Consider the following 13,999-nt stretch of genomic DNA (forward strand, 5'->3'; position numbering starts at 1 on the left):
GGAAGTAGCTTCGGCGCATATTAACGCCTGGGAGTGAGTGGAGCTCCATCTCCCACTCTCTCCAGGTGGATGCAAGGTGTGCGGGAATGGGGTCGTCCCAGCCCTGGTCCTTGTCCCACAATGCTCGTACAATCATTTTTGCCCTGGTGGTGTACGGTAGAATACATCCTAGCGGGTCATATTGTCGGGCGAGTGTTGTGTACACACTCCGTCTGGTGGTCGGCGCCGCCGCCGGCCTTCCCTGCTCCGTAGTCAGGGGCTTGTGTCTGTAGTGAAGCGAATCTGTTTTGAATCGCCACACCAATCCCAGGGTCATCTCCTGGGCTTCTCCCGGGATTGTAGCCATCCAGGTCTCGCTGCTGGCTGCCTTGTCCTCGGAGGAGAGGCTGCGCAGTACTTGCGGATCGCTGCTGGCCCACTGCCTGAGATCAAAGCCGCCTTTGATCAATGAGGCGCGGAGTTTAATCAGGAGAGCCTCGGCTTCTTCCTGGGTTGAAAGGCTTTGTAGACAGTTGTCTACGTAGAAGCTGTTCTTTACGCTGTGTCGGACCTCTTCGTCCGCTGCTGGGTCCTCTGCTACATGTTTCTGTAGTGCAAATGTAGCACAGCAGGGGCTGCACGTCGTTCCGAAGGGGAGGACTTCCCATTGGTAGATGGCTGGGTGCTCATCTCCTGGCTTCTCTCTCCATAGGAACCGTAACAGGGGCTTGTCCGCCTCTACTAATCTCACCTGCAGGAACATTCCTTTAATGTCCCCGCTGATGGCCACCTTTTCCTGGCGGAAGCGGAGTAGAACGCCGAGTAGGGAGGGGCCGAGTGTGGGACCGGGCAGTAACTCTTTATTTAGATTTTGGGATCCGATCTGGTAGCTGCAGTTAAATACTATGCGGTCTTTACCGTTGTGATGGACCTTGTGGTGGGGCACGTACCACGATTCAGTGGTCTGGTCAGCCTCTTTAATGTCCATCTTTGTGACGTGTCCCGCTGTGATGAGTTTCTCAATCTCAGCGCGGTATACACTCTCTTGGGCGGGGTCCTTGGCTAAGCGCCGCTCCGTGTTCAGCAGGTACCGTTCTGTGGCGTCTGTCTTGGCGTGGAAAGTAGGCATTCCTTCTCGCCGCAGGAGTGGCGTGGCGTATCTCAACACGCCGTTGACCGGGACTCTCTTGGTCCCTGTCTCGAGGAGGTGAATGGCGTAAATGTCATCTTTAGAGCGAATGTCTTTCTTTCCGTTCTTAAAGGGCATTTGTTCCAAGGTCCATAGCCGCTCTACGTGTTGCAGGAGTGCGGTTTCTCCCTCTGTGACTCGGGAGTGGAGACATCTAGTGGCTGTACTTCGGTTGAGAGATTTGGCGAGCGGGCCTTGGAGAGTCCATCCCAAACGGGTCTCGACTGCTGCAGGACAGCCTCGGGGTCCGGTATGAACCCGGTCTATCGGGACAATGAGGTCTGCATGGTCGGAGCCTATCAACAGGGTCGGCATAGCATTGTCTATGAGCGGGATCGGTAACTTGCGCAGATGTGCATATTTCTCCATCAGCTTGGCGACGGGGTATGTGTACCGCGACAGTCCTATTTCTTGGCTGGTGAAAGCGTCTGTAATCTGGTACCGTCGCTCAGGCTGGCCGCTTGCTGCGATAGAGAATGAGACATTCTCGCCCTTTATCGTCTTCAAATCTCGTCTTATTGTCCGAATTGTCATTTGGGTTTCGCTTCCCCGCAGCCCTAGCTGGGCCGCAGCGGAGGCGAGCAGCAGGGTCTTCTCTGACCCGTCATCGAGGACGGCGTAAGTGTCCAGGACTTTATTCTGGTAGCTTAGTGTCACACGCACTACTTTTAGGAGTACTCGGGCTCCACTGCTGCTGGCGGGATCGATGTACATGACGCTCGCTTTGCGGCTGGATGGTGCAGGTGAAGGGCGCCGTCTGTTACTGTCGTGAAGTATGTCCAGATGGGCTCCATCGCACTTGGTGCACCTTTTCTTTAAGCGGCATTCGGCTGCCATGTGTGAGCGCGCACAGCGAAAACAGCGCTTGTTGGACTTTATCCATTGACTTGCTTCCTCCGCGTTCAGCTTGGGGAAGGAGTCACATTGCGCTAGCCAGTGTTCTTTCTCACAGTAGGGGCACACTATCTTCCACTTCTCCGTTCTGGAGGGGGTACTGTGGCTCCTGCTGCTCGGTACTGACTCCGATTGGTGCATCACGGTCACCGATCTTCTTCCATCATTTAGTCGTCTGGTTCCTTCTCTGGAGCCAGGGGTGCTCCGTCCGAATGTATCTAGCCGTAGGCTGCTGACTTCTCTCGCCAGGAAGTCTGCTAGATCGAGGAAGTTCGGTTCGGGGCCATTCGGGTCTCTGTGGTCCCTCTGCCGCCTAAAGCGCTCCTGACGAGCGGGCGGCAGCTTCTCCAGAATCCTTTCCACATTTGAGTTGGCGTAAAGTTCATGCCTCCCCTTCTCTCTTTGCGCTCCCAACATCCCTACCAGGGACTGCACTCTGATGGACAGGTCGTCCAGTGCTCGATTGTCTATTGCTGGGGGTAAGCGGTCGATGTGTCGGATCTCCTGGATCACGTAATCCCATATGCGCCCATACCTCTGGTCCAATGCTACCAGCGCTGCTGTGTATGGGGTGGTGGAAGTCGCGTAGGCGAGCGCTATATTATGTGCGCGGGGTACCTTTAAGTGCTTCAGTAGGATGGCGTATTTGTGGCGTTCATCCAATACATCCACCAACATGGTCTCCAGACACATGCGGAGTTCTGTATACTGGGCCCGGTTCTCTTGGGTGAAGTCGGGTACCATAGGCGTGCCAATGTATGACGCTGACTGTGGATACATCGGCGAGCGTTGGGGGAGAGGCCTCCTAGGCGAGTCTCCTCCCGCTCCTTGGTATGGGCTGGTACCGGCAGTGTACCATGGCCCGCTTGTCCAGGTGCTGTTCCTCGGTGCGGGTCGTGCGTCGTGCTCACCCGTGTATAGAGTCGGGGGTCTGTAGCGCAGCTCCGCGGGAGTATAGCCTGGGCTGTACCGGACCTCCTGGTCCGGTAGAGTACTGTGCTGTCTTCGGGCGTGGTTCTCCTCCTCTTCCTCTTCGTCTTCAGTTAGGTCATCCAGTGCTTGTAGTCTCTGGTTTAGCCTCTCCACAGGATATGCTGCTCCTTCCCGGTTGCTAGGTCTCGCTTGGACCGGTGGGGGGAGGTGGTCTGTGGGGGGTATAGACCTCGTCTGTTGGTCAAGTTCAGGGTTGTTTACTCGGCTAGGGGATGCCGCCCTGGAGGTGTGTCTAGACGAGTTCCTGGAGCCTCTGGCGGAGGGAGAGGGTGTTGTCCGTCTGATCAGCTGTTCTATTAGTTGCGACTGCTGTCTGTCGCGCGCTGCGTCCCGTTGAGCACCGGCTCGTTCTCGGGCCACATTCTCTTCCATCTGAATGCGTCTTATTTCTAGACGTATCTGCTCGTGTTCGCTTCGCTGCTGGATCTGCAGTCGGTCGCGTTCAGCAGCGGCGTTCAGGCTGATGAGGAAGGCCTGCTGTAGGGTCCTCTCTGCCTCGCTGGGAGAAGGCGGTTGTATAGGGGAGCCTTCCCTCGGGGTACTCCTTGCGGAGCCTTGGAGCTCTATCTCCACGGTGCTCTCCCCGTCTTCTTCCGTGCCGAGTTCTCTCTCGGTAGCGTTGTATTCCTCCCGGGACTCATCGGGGACTACTTCTTCAGTACTGGCGGGGTGTGAAGTCATGTCTGGTTCCCACTGGTCCCCACCGTGAACTTGGTCAGTTACATTAGAGCCCGTAGGGGCCTCTATGGTCGGGGTAGTCTGGGCGTTGGGGTTAGACATACTTTTACTTTCTAGTTTTACCGCGTTTACTGTTAGTAGAAGACTAGGTTGTTGACTGACAGCGTAAGCCTCTAAGTACTGAGGGAGCCGTCGTTCGCGCTGCGGGCGTTGGTTAGGAGGATCGTTTCGTGGAGTGTTCATCATAGGCCATTTCAATATTAATAACACTATATTAATATTACACTAATTACCATCCGGCTCGAAGGACCAATTGTAACTGAGGGGTACAATTCCCTGACTGTATTACTAGATATGATACTTACTACCACTACCTTTGTACTTAATATTCGGCCACCCAGTACACGGCATAAATATATTATCATAAACACTCTCACGTAGATGAAACGGATCCAACACAAATGTACGAAGTCGAAGTATGCGTTTATTACTACACAGCAATGGTGTGTAGAGCAAGCACTTAATCACTTAATTACATTTATGAATTGAAATAGTATGCACTTTTATGGCAAAGAGTATTCGTCGGTATATCAATAGAGAATGTCCAATCTCTGATGGCGCAGGTGGTAAATATACGACCTGGAATAGTTAAGGAATAACAGCAATGATACTTTAATGATTATAAGACTGGATACACTAAGGGGGGGGTTAATCCGGTCGCTTGTAAGCCGACAGGAGTAGGAGGGGGGGGGGGGGGTAGAATCCGGCTGCCTCGTCCGGCCAAGGGTATCCCAGGTGAACCCACTGTAGTGCCGTTCAATGCGCCGGCGATCCTTGGACCACAGATGAAAGCAGGTGGACTCTTTGTGGGCCGGCTCTCTCCGGTCCACGGGGGAGAGACGTGAAGCGACCTCGTCTTGCAGAGCGTCTCCTCACCTTGCGTCCTCTCCAGGGGGGGGGGGTTCCAACACACGGCAGTGTCGGGGGTCTTTATCCATGGAATAATCAAAGTATACAAAGCATAATCCGTGCCTGGGAAGGCGGGCTGTCGTCGGTAGAATAATCCGGTATACAGGTCCACTCGCTCGTCGGCTCTGGGGCTCCTCGGGTGCAGCTTCACATGGGGTCAACCACCCTGGGTAAGCAGCCAGTTCTCTGCCCGAAACGATGGGGTACTGACTACGGTAGTATTCTCACCGCACGAAGCACTATATATTAACAGACTATTATTAGCTTAATAGACTACGTCCAACTCGACGATATAGTGCCAAATATGACTATTCAAATATTAATATACACGATGTCTCAATACCGATGGTAGGCGAACTTGGCCTTACTCCCACACGTGGCGTCGCGGGGAGGCTTTACGTCTGTGACTCTATTGGAGGGTAAGAAACTGGACTGAAAAGGAAGTCCTACTTTAGTAGCGCAGTATATATACGCACCAGCGTTTCCGTTAGCCGGTAATTACCGGTTTTTGACCGGCAAAATATGTTGAAGTCCGAATATTTAAATATCTCCGGTCATAATGTCCGGTGAAAATAATTTCTCTAAGCACAATTTTATTATTTGAATTGTATTAAAATAGGCTCAAATTAAATAGCCTATGCGATGAACAAAACAATCATTACATGTTGCTTCACGCTGATAAAGCGCGGATGGCGCCGCTCGGATGTGAATCTTTTTTTCTTTCTTTTTTTGAGCCTGTCTGTCTGCCCACCACAGAGACCGCTGATGCCGTGGTGAAAGAAAACAGAAACAGAAATGTCGAGCGTTCAGGCCCGAGTGGAAAGTTTAATTCTCCTGGCTGAGGTGCGACATTATATCCACATTTTCCAGTTCACTGATCCAGCCAGGGTTACCAGTGACACAGTTCATTCTGGAACCTCAGATCCCCGCTGATCATGAGGTTCTACAGTATCGCGTTGGATCCATACACGTATCGATTTTTTCGAATGGTGATCAGGAATTGGAATATACCAGTTGGATACCATCTGATGTCAGGTAAGGACTCTATGTTATCAGTGTTAGGATAATCAGAGTAAGTTTGATGAAGTTATAAGCTGTTTTGTGAAATGTCTTCTTGTTTCGGTTTCACTAAAAGTCCGAGAGGAAATCAACAGGGCGATTATCCGCGCGCGGCCGTAATGTGCTTGCGTGCACGTATAATATTGATCATCTAGCGTTTATTTGAAAACGATTCATAAAAAGGCCGACGAATATCAACGTTGTGGAATATTCCACTAAAAGACTATTTTCATAGAATGCTCCAGAAAGAGCTGTTTTTTATCTGAAAACGGGGGCTTTTCTAACTGCTCTGAAACGGCAACGACGCGATAAACAGCCTTGACAGCACCGACTGGAAAATAGTCTTTGATAATGCGATGGGCAGATTAGACACATAGCCATAATTTAAAACATAGATTAGGCGATATTAACGTTAACATTGGCGCCGATGGTGGCATTCAGCCGGTAAAAAGGAAAACCAGGCTGACCGGCATTTCTCGAATATGTCCGGGGATAGAAATCTTGCAGGACATCCAGACCGGCACGAATATGTTCTAACGGAAACGCTGATACGCACTATGAACAAATAGTCCCATTAGTGGTGCGGTAGCCAGATTCCTACGCGGAACTAGGACTTGTTCGTACATGTAGAGCGGTACGTTTGAACTGGGTCTGAGGGGTATGGCAGCCTGGCACCAAGGTCTCGACCAATAGTAGAATGGAGACTATTATGGGATGTTCAGTAGGCTAGAATGGATATTCAATGCATATTGTACAAGGAATATACAAGGGATATCAAGGAATATTAGAGAATATACAAATACAATTAAATATATATATATAAATAAATATATATATTCGGTTTAATCTGGCCCTTCACAACAGTCAGCGTACACCCATTCTGAAGCATTAGGATCCCAGGAGCATCTGACAGTTAAAATATTTTTTGTCCATCACAGAAAACCAAAGATTTTGAGCCTTTGAGGGTTGATTTGGGGGAAATCAACCCCCAAATATAGCCTAGGTAACAGTGACAAGGTCACTCAACTCTCTCTAGCGTTTATCTTTACAAGTTAAGGCTAAGCTCACACTGCAGGCAGAGGTGGTCAGAATCAGTTTTTTTTCATTACAGTGTGAACAGCAAACTGTGTGAACTTTTCAATTCAGATTTGGGCCACTTTCATACGTGGTCCTCAATCACATACAGATGAGATTTCTTGCTATGCAATCTCAGTCTGAACAGAACAGTCATATCAGAATTCATGACACTTTTACGTCACTCTAGATTGACATTCATCACAATTCTGTGGCGGGAGTCACAACAAACATGGAAGACAGCTGTGATGGAGGTGGTCAGTGGAGGGCCAGTGAGGTGTTTAGCTTATAAGTATTTGGGGTGATACTTCTGTTCAAGCAAAACTTGAGGGAACGTATCATAACCGGTCTGTGTTTACGTTGTTTCATGTACAATTGGCCAGTTTGTGATGCACACTAAATAATCTGAAACGCTTTCATGTCAACTCTGTGAATAAATACATAATTGTTAATGCCGTAATTCCTCTAATAGTAACCGGGTCTCAAATACAAGGCGGTCTCTATTAATGGCCGGGTGCGCTCTTGAGCTAAGCAATTATAAGTCGGCCTCCTAATACAAGCCGGGTTACTAATATACTGAGCTGCATACTGAGCTAGTTACTTGATTTCTCTTTGAAAACGTTGAAATGACCAGTGACCACCTGTAATTGCACTGTTTACTATTTCATACAGTACTTGGTTTCAATAAATGAACCCAGTACATTTTACTGGGTTCAAACTGACACAAAATGTTGATTTATTCATTATGATCCGTTTGAAAATTTGAAATATAGGCCTCCCTCTTATACAGGCCTCCTCCTAATACAAGCCTGGTACCCGCTACAGTTGAAACAAATACAAGCCGGGGTTACTATTAGAGGAATTACGGTAATACTTGTTTGTTGTATACTGCACTGCACTTAAGCATTCATGAAAATGTTAATAAAGTATTTTTGTAGATTTGTCCTCAATGGGATCTTTTTGCAACAAGAGTGTTGTGGGTTCTCTCTACCTGCTTCATGTACTATTCCATTTGGAATCACCTGATCTGTGCATCAGTATTGTGTATCCTAAACCTGGGTACAACAGTTAAGACTATCTCATTTAATTGTGATTATCTCTCCCAATACAGACACACAAGAGGTCCATAGTACTTGTGAAATTGCATTTCAAAGTGATTTAGGTGCAGGTGCCTGATTCTGAACTTGATCCAGGGGCTGTCTTTAAGTTGGGAAGGGATTGGATTCAGATCCAGGCTACCACCAGGCAACTATATCTGAGCTTAAAAATACACGTTCTCCTTTTGATTCTTGTATCCAATTTACCATTGGAAATAACTCCAATTGACAAGGGGCTTGACAACAGTCATTACAAAGGGCTGGGATTATGTGAGCCATACAACATGCTGCCGACTGATGGAATCTCTATAGCAATACGATTCAGGCTTCCAGAAAAGGGTGGCTGATGGCTATTAATCTGTCTGGATGCCAAACACACCCAAATGCTTCAGCAGCAGGCAATTCCCCATGCAGCCATTACGTTGAAAATACTAAGACTTGGCCAACTCAGGAGCCACATTGACAAAACGTGTTTTTTAAAGAGCCACTTTACAGAAACACCCTCAAGGGAGCACCTCAACCAAACCAACATCAGGCTACCAATAGGTGATTTAAGCTATGAAAAAGCTTCATCTGATGTACTGCATGCTGTAGTACCAGACTACCAGTAGGCTACTGAAATGTATTACCGTTACCATGGCAACCTTAACTATTGATACAAATGGCAAAATCACAAGCAGTGTATTATTATTGTTATTACTGGTTTCCCCTGGCAATTAAAATGCCTCAAGTGCCCCTGTAGTATCAGCACAAAGTCCACGTATGTAGTAAATTCCAAAATAACTGTAGTAAAGTCCATAACCAAATAGAATAATGTATACACTATGTATTAGGCTACAGACAGCCTGATCACCACCAAGTCCATAGATTTTCTCTTCCCCGGTCGGGTGGGAGAGACAGAGAGAGGAAACAACACAGACACACACTCTCTGAGAGAGAGAGAGAGAGAGAGAGAGAGAGAGAGAGAGAGAGAGAGAGAGAGAGAGAGAGAGAGAGAACTGTGTAAACAGAGCTGCGTGTGAGATAACCAAGTCCCCTTCTCTCTCTCAGTGCTCCCGTCTCTCTCTCTCTCTCTCTCTCTCTCTCTCTCTCTAAACAAACAAACAAACGCTGCTCTCTCTATCTCTCTCTCCCTCGCAGAGTGCAGTCGAGGTGTCGGGTAACACTTTCTGCCTCGCTGTTTGAGGACGTTTTCCACTCGCTCTGCTATCGCTGTGTGGGCTGCCTAGGTTGTGGGCGGGCATTGGCTCCAACCACAGAGCCAATCGGATCACTATCCGCTCCATCCTCGCATTGTGACGTCACGTTGCGAGTCAAATTAGGACTACGGGTGGAAATTAGCCCTGTGCTATTCCCGGCATATTTACGTCCTTATCATGCTGTGATGTTATGCATACACATGTAAATGATGTTCATTAATTTGCATTGTCCTTAATAAATCTTAAATCAGAATGACCTAATTAAATCGAGCAGGAAATGGTCGGACCTGAATGAGAGCAATCCGCCAATATGGTATTTAGAGACACAGACACATTGATACTAACTACTAGGGGTGCACCGATATGAAAATTGGCCACCGATACCGATACCGATTGTTCAACTAACACAATCGGCCGATACCGATACCGATAATTGTGGCAAAAAAATAAGTTTTTTTTAATTTTTTTTTGATATTTTTTTTAATTTTTTTTTTTAATTTTAATTTTTTTTTTTAATGAAACTACTGTATATTTGTATGTGTGTTTGTATTTGTAGGCCTCTTTACTTACTTAAAAAAGGAAACATCAAGAAATATGTTTATGGTATCACTGATCCCTCTCCCAGTATCGTCTGGCGGCCTGCAGAGGGATACTATTTTCTCAACCAGAGCTTTCAACCAATGCAATGGAACCATTCTGGCGGCCTGCAGCGGGATACTATTCTCTCAACCAGAGCTTTCAACCAATGCAATGGAACCATTTTGATTGACAGTCGATTCGGCCAATTACGCCACACCGCTAGCACCCACCTCCTGCTTACCACCAAGCGTTTATTCATTTTTCTACTTCGGGGCATGCCGCCATTGATCTGCTTGCGAGAATGCGAGTCAAACTCAGAACCACAACAACAGTGCCCGCCGACCAGCGCGCTCCACAGGATGGCCAAACGAGACACAATGATTTTACTGCAACAAATGTTATAATAAAACAAAGCCTTTCTATACATTTGTCTGGTTGAAAACTTTATTAACAGATTGCAGAATGTGTAGTTGGGTACGGAATGAGCAACGGAATGTAACCGAGCTATGCACGGCTTGCTTGCTATCTTCGGGTAAATACTATGCTGATGTAATTGAACGTGTAACTAACTATAATAACGTTAATGCCACAAAACGAATGTTTGTGTCATTTTAACAGCAGATACTTTCTTAAATGCCATCCTCCCGACAGAGCGGTGTTGATGGGGAGCTCTGATGGATTCGCTTGGTTGTGTTATTACTATGCATTGAACAGCTAACCGAAAGCTAGGGTTAACTAATGTTAAAGGTTTAGCCATAACGTTACGTTGGCTAAAGTTGGGGCTATTCTTAATCCAGTAATAATGGCTGCAGACCTGCAAGCAAAGTACAGCAAGTTGGCAAAGGAGTATTCCAACGTAAATCACATTTTCACCAGTAACGTTAGTCTTCTGCCTCCCGGCTATGAACGGACTCGGAGTAATGCCTTGCTGCTATGGGTAATAATAATATGCTGATGTTATTGTCCGTGTAACACTAACTATATAACGTTAATGCCACAAAACGAATGCCTTGTTAATCATAAATAGTAACTTTGATGCAGTAGCTTGTGTGTGTGTGGGGCGGACGGCGGGCGTTGTGCAGGTGGGTCGCAAGTGAACTTTTTTTTTTTTTGCCTTTTGACGCTACACAAATGGATGGCTAGTTATCGGCGACTGCTATCGGCACATTTGAGCTTATCGGCCGATAGGCCGATAGCAGTCAACAAGGCACTTATCGGCCGATACCGATACCCGACCGATATATCGGTGCACCCCTACTAACTACTATTACTATAATACAATGCTAGACACTGAAAAAAGCCATTTATAATGCATGTCACCTTTCATTTCTTTGATCGCTCAAATGTATGCTCTAGTCTAGTAGATTTTGTGTTTTGAGCACAAAGTTCATCATAGATCTAGCCTCTTTATTTTGCTCTCAAAGTGCCTGTGGGAAACACTGGCTGAAGTATTCGAAAATAATTTAAGCCAATCTCCCTTTCTGTGTGTGTGCGTCTTTGGAAATACCAGATGACATCAGAGGAGTTTGATAGTATTTACTGAGGATTGCCAGATAATGTTGATATTTAAACATTAAAAAGATTATAATACAAAATAAATGTATACATACATTTTGTATTTTTCATGCAACATAAAAAGATTGTTGTAGGAACAGTTTGGGAGAGGGAGGTAGGGAGGGGTTTTAGATTGTGTGTTGTGAAGTTTAGACTTCAGAGAGAGTAAAGTACAGAAAAAAGGTACCGTTGGGTTAGGGCTGGGCGATTAACCAATTTTCGATTAATTCGAATTAATTATCTAGGACGATTTTGAAAAATTTCAATTGATAAAAAAAAGAAAAAAATTAGATTCACCTTTTATTTTACAAAACGTGATGTTTGGTGAAAGTTAGATTTGCACTTTATTAATCCCAATAGGGACATTCATTCTTGTTTGATCAAGAGTAACCTTTTATATATATATTAGGGGTGTAATGGTACGTGTATTCGTCCCGCGAATTTACGGTACGGCCATCACGGTGCGGTACGCGCACCCATGCGACGAATACGCCCCACAGCGCAAACACACCCACATGCAGGCACTCGCAAGGTCCGTGCGAGAACAGCGCACGTGGCCGGGCACACCGAGTCAGACTTCAGAGCGGCGAAAGTGCACGGAGGAGGCACATTTACATTGGAACAGCTGCAGTCATTACAAAGTTTTCTTTCATTTTCTTGTTCGCCCAATAACATTAACCAAATGAAACCAATGGAAAGAAACACACACACGCGCGCACCAACAAACACATCAACATTCTCCCCCGCCGGACTCACAGGCAGAATCAAATAAAAAGAAGAACCTACTTTTCCAGACAGATCATCTGAGCTCCACTGTGTTTAAATCCAAATAATCCTCTGCCATTGTTGTAATATGTCATCTGTTCTCTAGTATTCAGTCTCGTCGTGAAGTAAAATTATCTCTGGAAGTGAAAGTGAAACTTAGCAAGGATAAGTTTAAAGGGGCAGTAAGCAAGTGGATGCCTGAACACAGAATGACACCAGTATCACTAATTACCATGGCAAGCCTATAGAAAATTATTCTATTTAATAATAATAATTATAATAATTAGCATAAATATAATATATACATAAAAAAACTAATCGGTCGAAAGGGGCCGTAGTCGACTGGCCAACCTCTTAGTCGAATATAATAATAAAAGAAGATTTTTTTTTTTTTTTTTTTATCATTCTTTCCAAAAGAAAATAGGCCTAGAAGCGTGGCTAACGCTAATGGCACGCATACCAGAGGCTAACTGCCTATGAAAACAGGCACAGAGGCACTGAAAGAGGATTTCAGTGGGGCGGCGTGGCTCAGGGGTAGAGCGGGGCGTCCAATGATCGAAGGGTTGGTTGTTCGAATCCCGCTCAAGCCCATGTCCATCCCATTGCCGTTGTGTCCTTGGGCAAGACACTTAACCTACTTGCCTCGTATGAATGTGTATGCATGTGAATGAATGTTGGTGGTGGTCGGAGGGGCCGTAGGCGTTGATTATTCGCCACGCTTCCGTGAGTCTGCCTCAGGGCAGCTCTGGCTGCAATTGTAGCTTACCACCACCGGTATGACTGTGTATGAACGAATAATGGACTCTGTGAAGCGCTCTGAGTCAGAGCAACAGTCAGTCAGAGAAGAGCGCTATATAAATCCAATCCATTATTATTATTATTATTATTTCACCCATCTAATGAACACACTAGACTAGACAAATATCAAGATGTATCCATCAGTGGACCAATTGCATGCTTTTGCAGAGGACAAGAAGCCTTCAGTCGACTCCTTCAGACATTAAACTTTAAAAATATTATACTTTTTTTTTTTTTTTTTTTTTTTTTTTAAGTCGACCAATAGTCGACTAACAGCAAATTTTGGCCAATCCTAGTCGACCATCCAAATCCTTAGTCGGGGACAGCCCTAATATATATATATATTATAAGTGAAGATTGGTGAAAGTTAGGTTTGCACTTCAATCCCAATAGGGAAATTCATCTTGGTTTGATAATTTTTTTTTGTCAAATAAAAACAAAGGTTATTTGAATGATTTCCTAGACGTTTTCTAGTTTTCAAGAGAAAAAAATCGATTAAAATCGGAAATCGGTGTGTCACATGCTTTCCTCCGACGTACACGTCCAGCCAGCCGGCAGCCAGCCTGGCAGCGCAGATTCTCACCGGGAGAGTGTAACGTGTGGAAGGTCATACTACCTCCCTCCAGATCCTACCCTCGCTGTGCAGGCGCCCCGACCGAACTGTAGGGGTCGCTGTCCACAACGCCCAGGACCCACCCATCAGCTTTCCCACCCCTAACACTGCCAATTGTGTTAGTATGAACGACCAGCCAAGCTGATAGCAACGCCGAGAGCTGGACTCGAACCCAGCGTCTCCAGCGTTGATAGCGAGCGCCTTGCCCACTACACCACCTAGCCGCCCTGCTCAGTGTTTTCTTAGAGGGCTGAACTAAAGCCTCCGTCATGTTCCGAACCATTCCCGGTGTGAACACGCCGGCCGGTTCGAGATTACGTTCGGGAACCGGCTCCGACATGGAGCCCGGCCGGTGTGAAAGGCCTACAAGTCTGGTGGGTAGGGCTGGGCGATATGACGATATTATATAAATATCGGGTACAGTTAATTAACGATACACTTTTTCAACGTATCGTGGATATCGTGATGTTTTGCCCAAGAGGATTGTGTCGCGTCAATCTGTCCACACGTTACTCGTTCATATCTCAGCCCGTGCTGAGATATGCCCATTCCGCGGTCT

The sequence above is a fragment of the Notolepis coatsorum genome (assembly GCF_963971535.1).
Source record: "Notolepis coatsorum genome assembly, chromosome: 5".
Taxonomy (NCBI): domain Eukaryota; kingdom Metazoa; phylum Chordata; class Actinopteri; order Aulopiformes; family Paralepididae; genus Notolepis; species Notolepis coatsorum.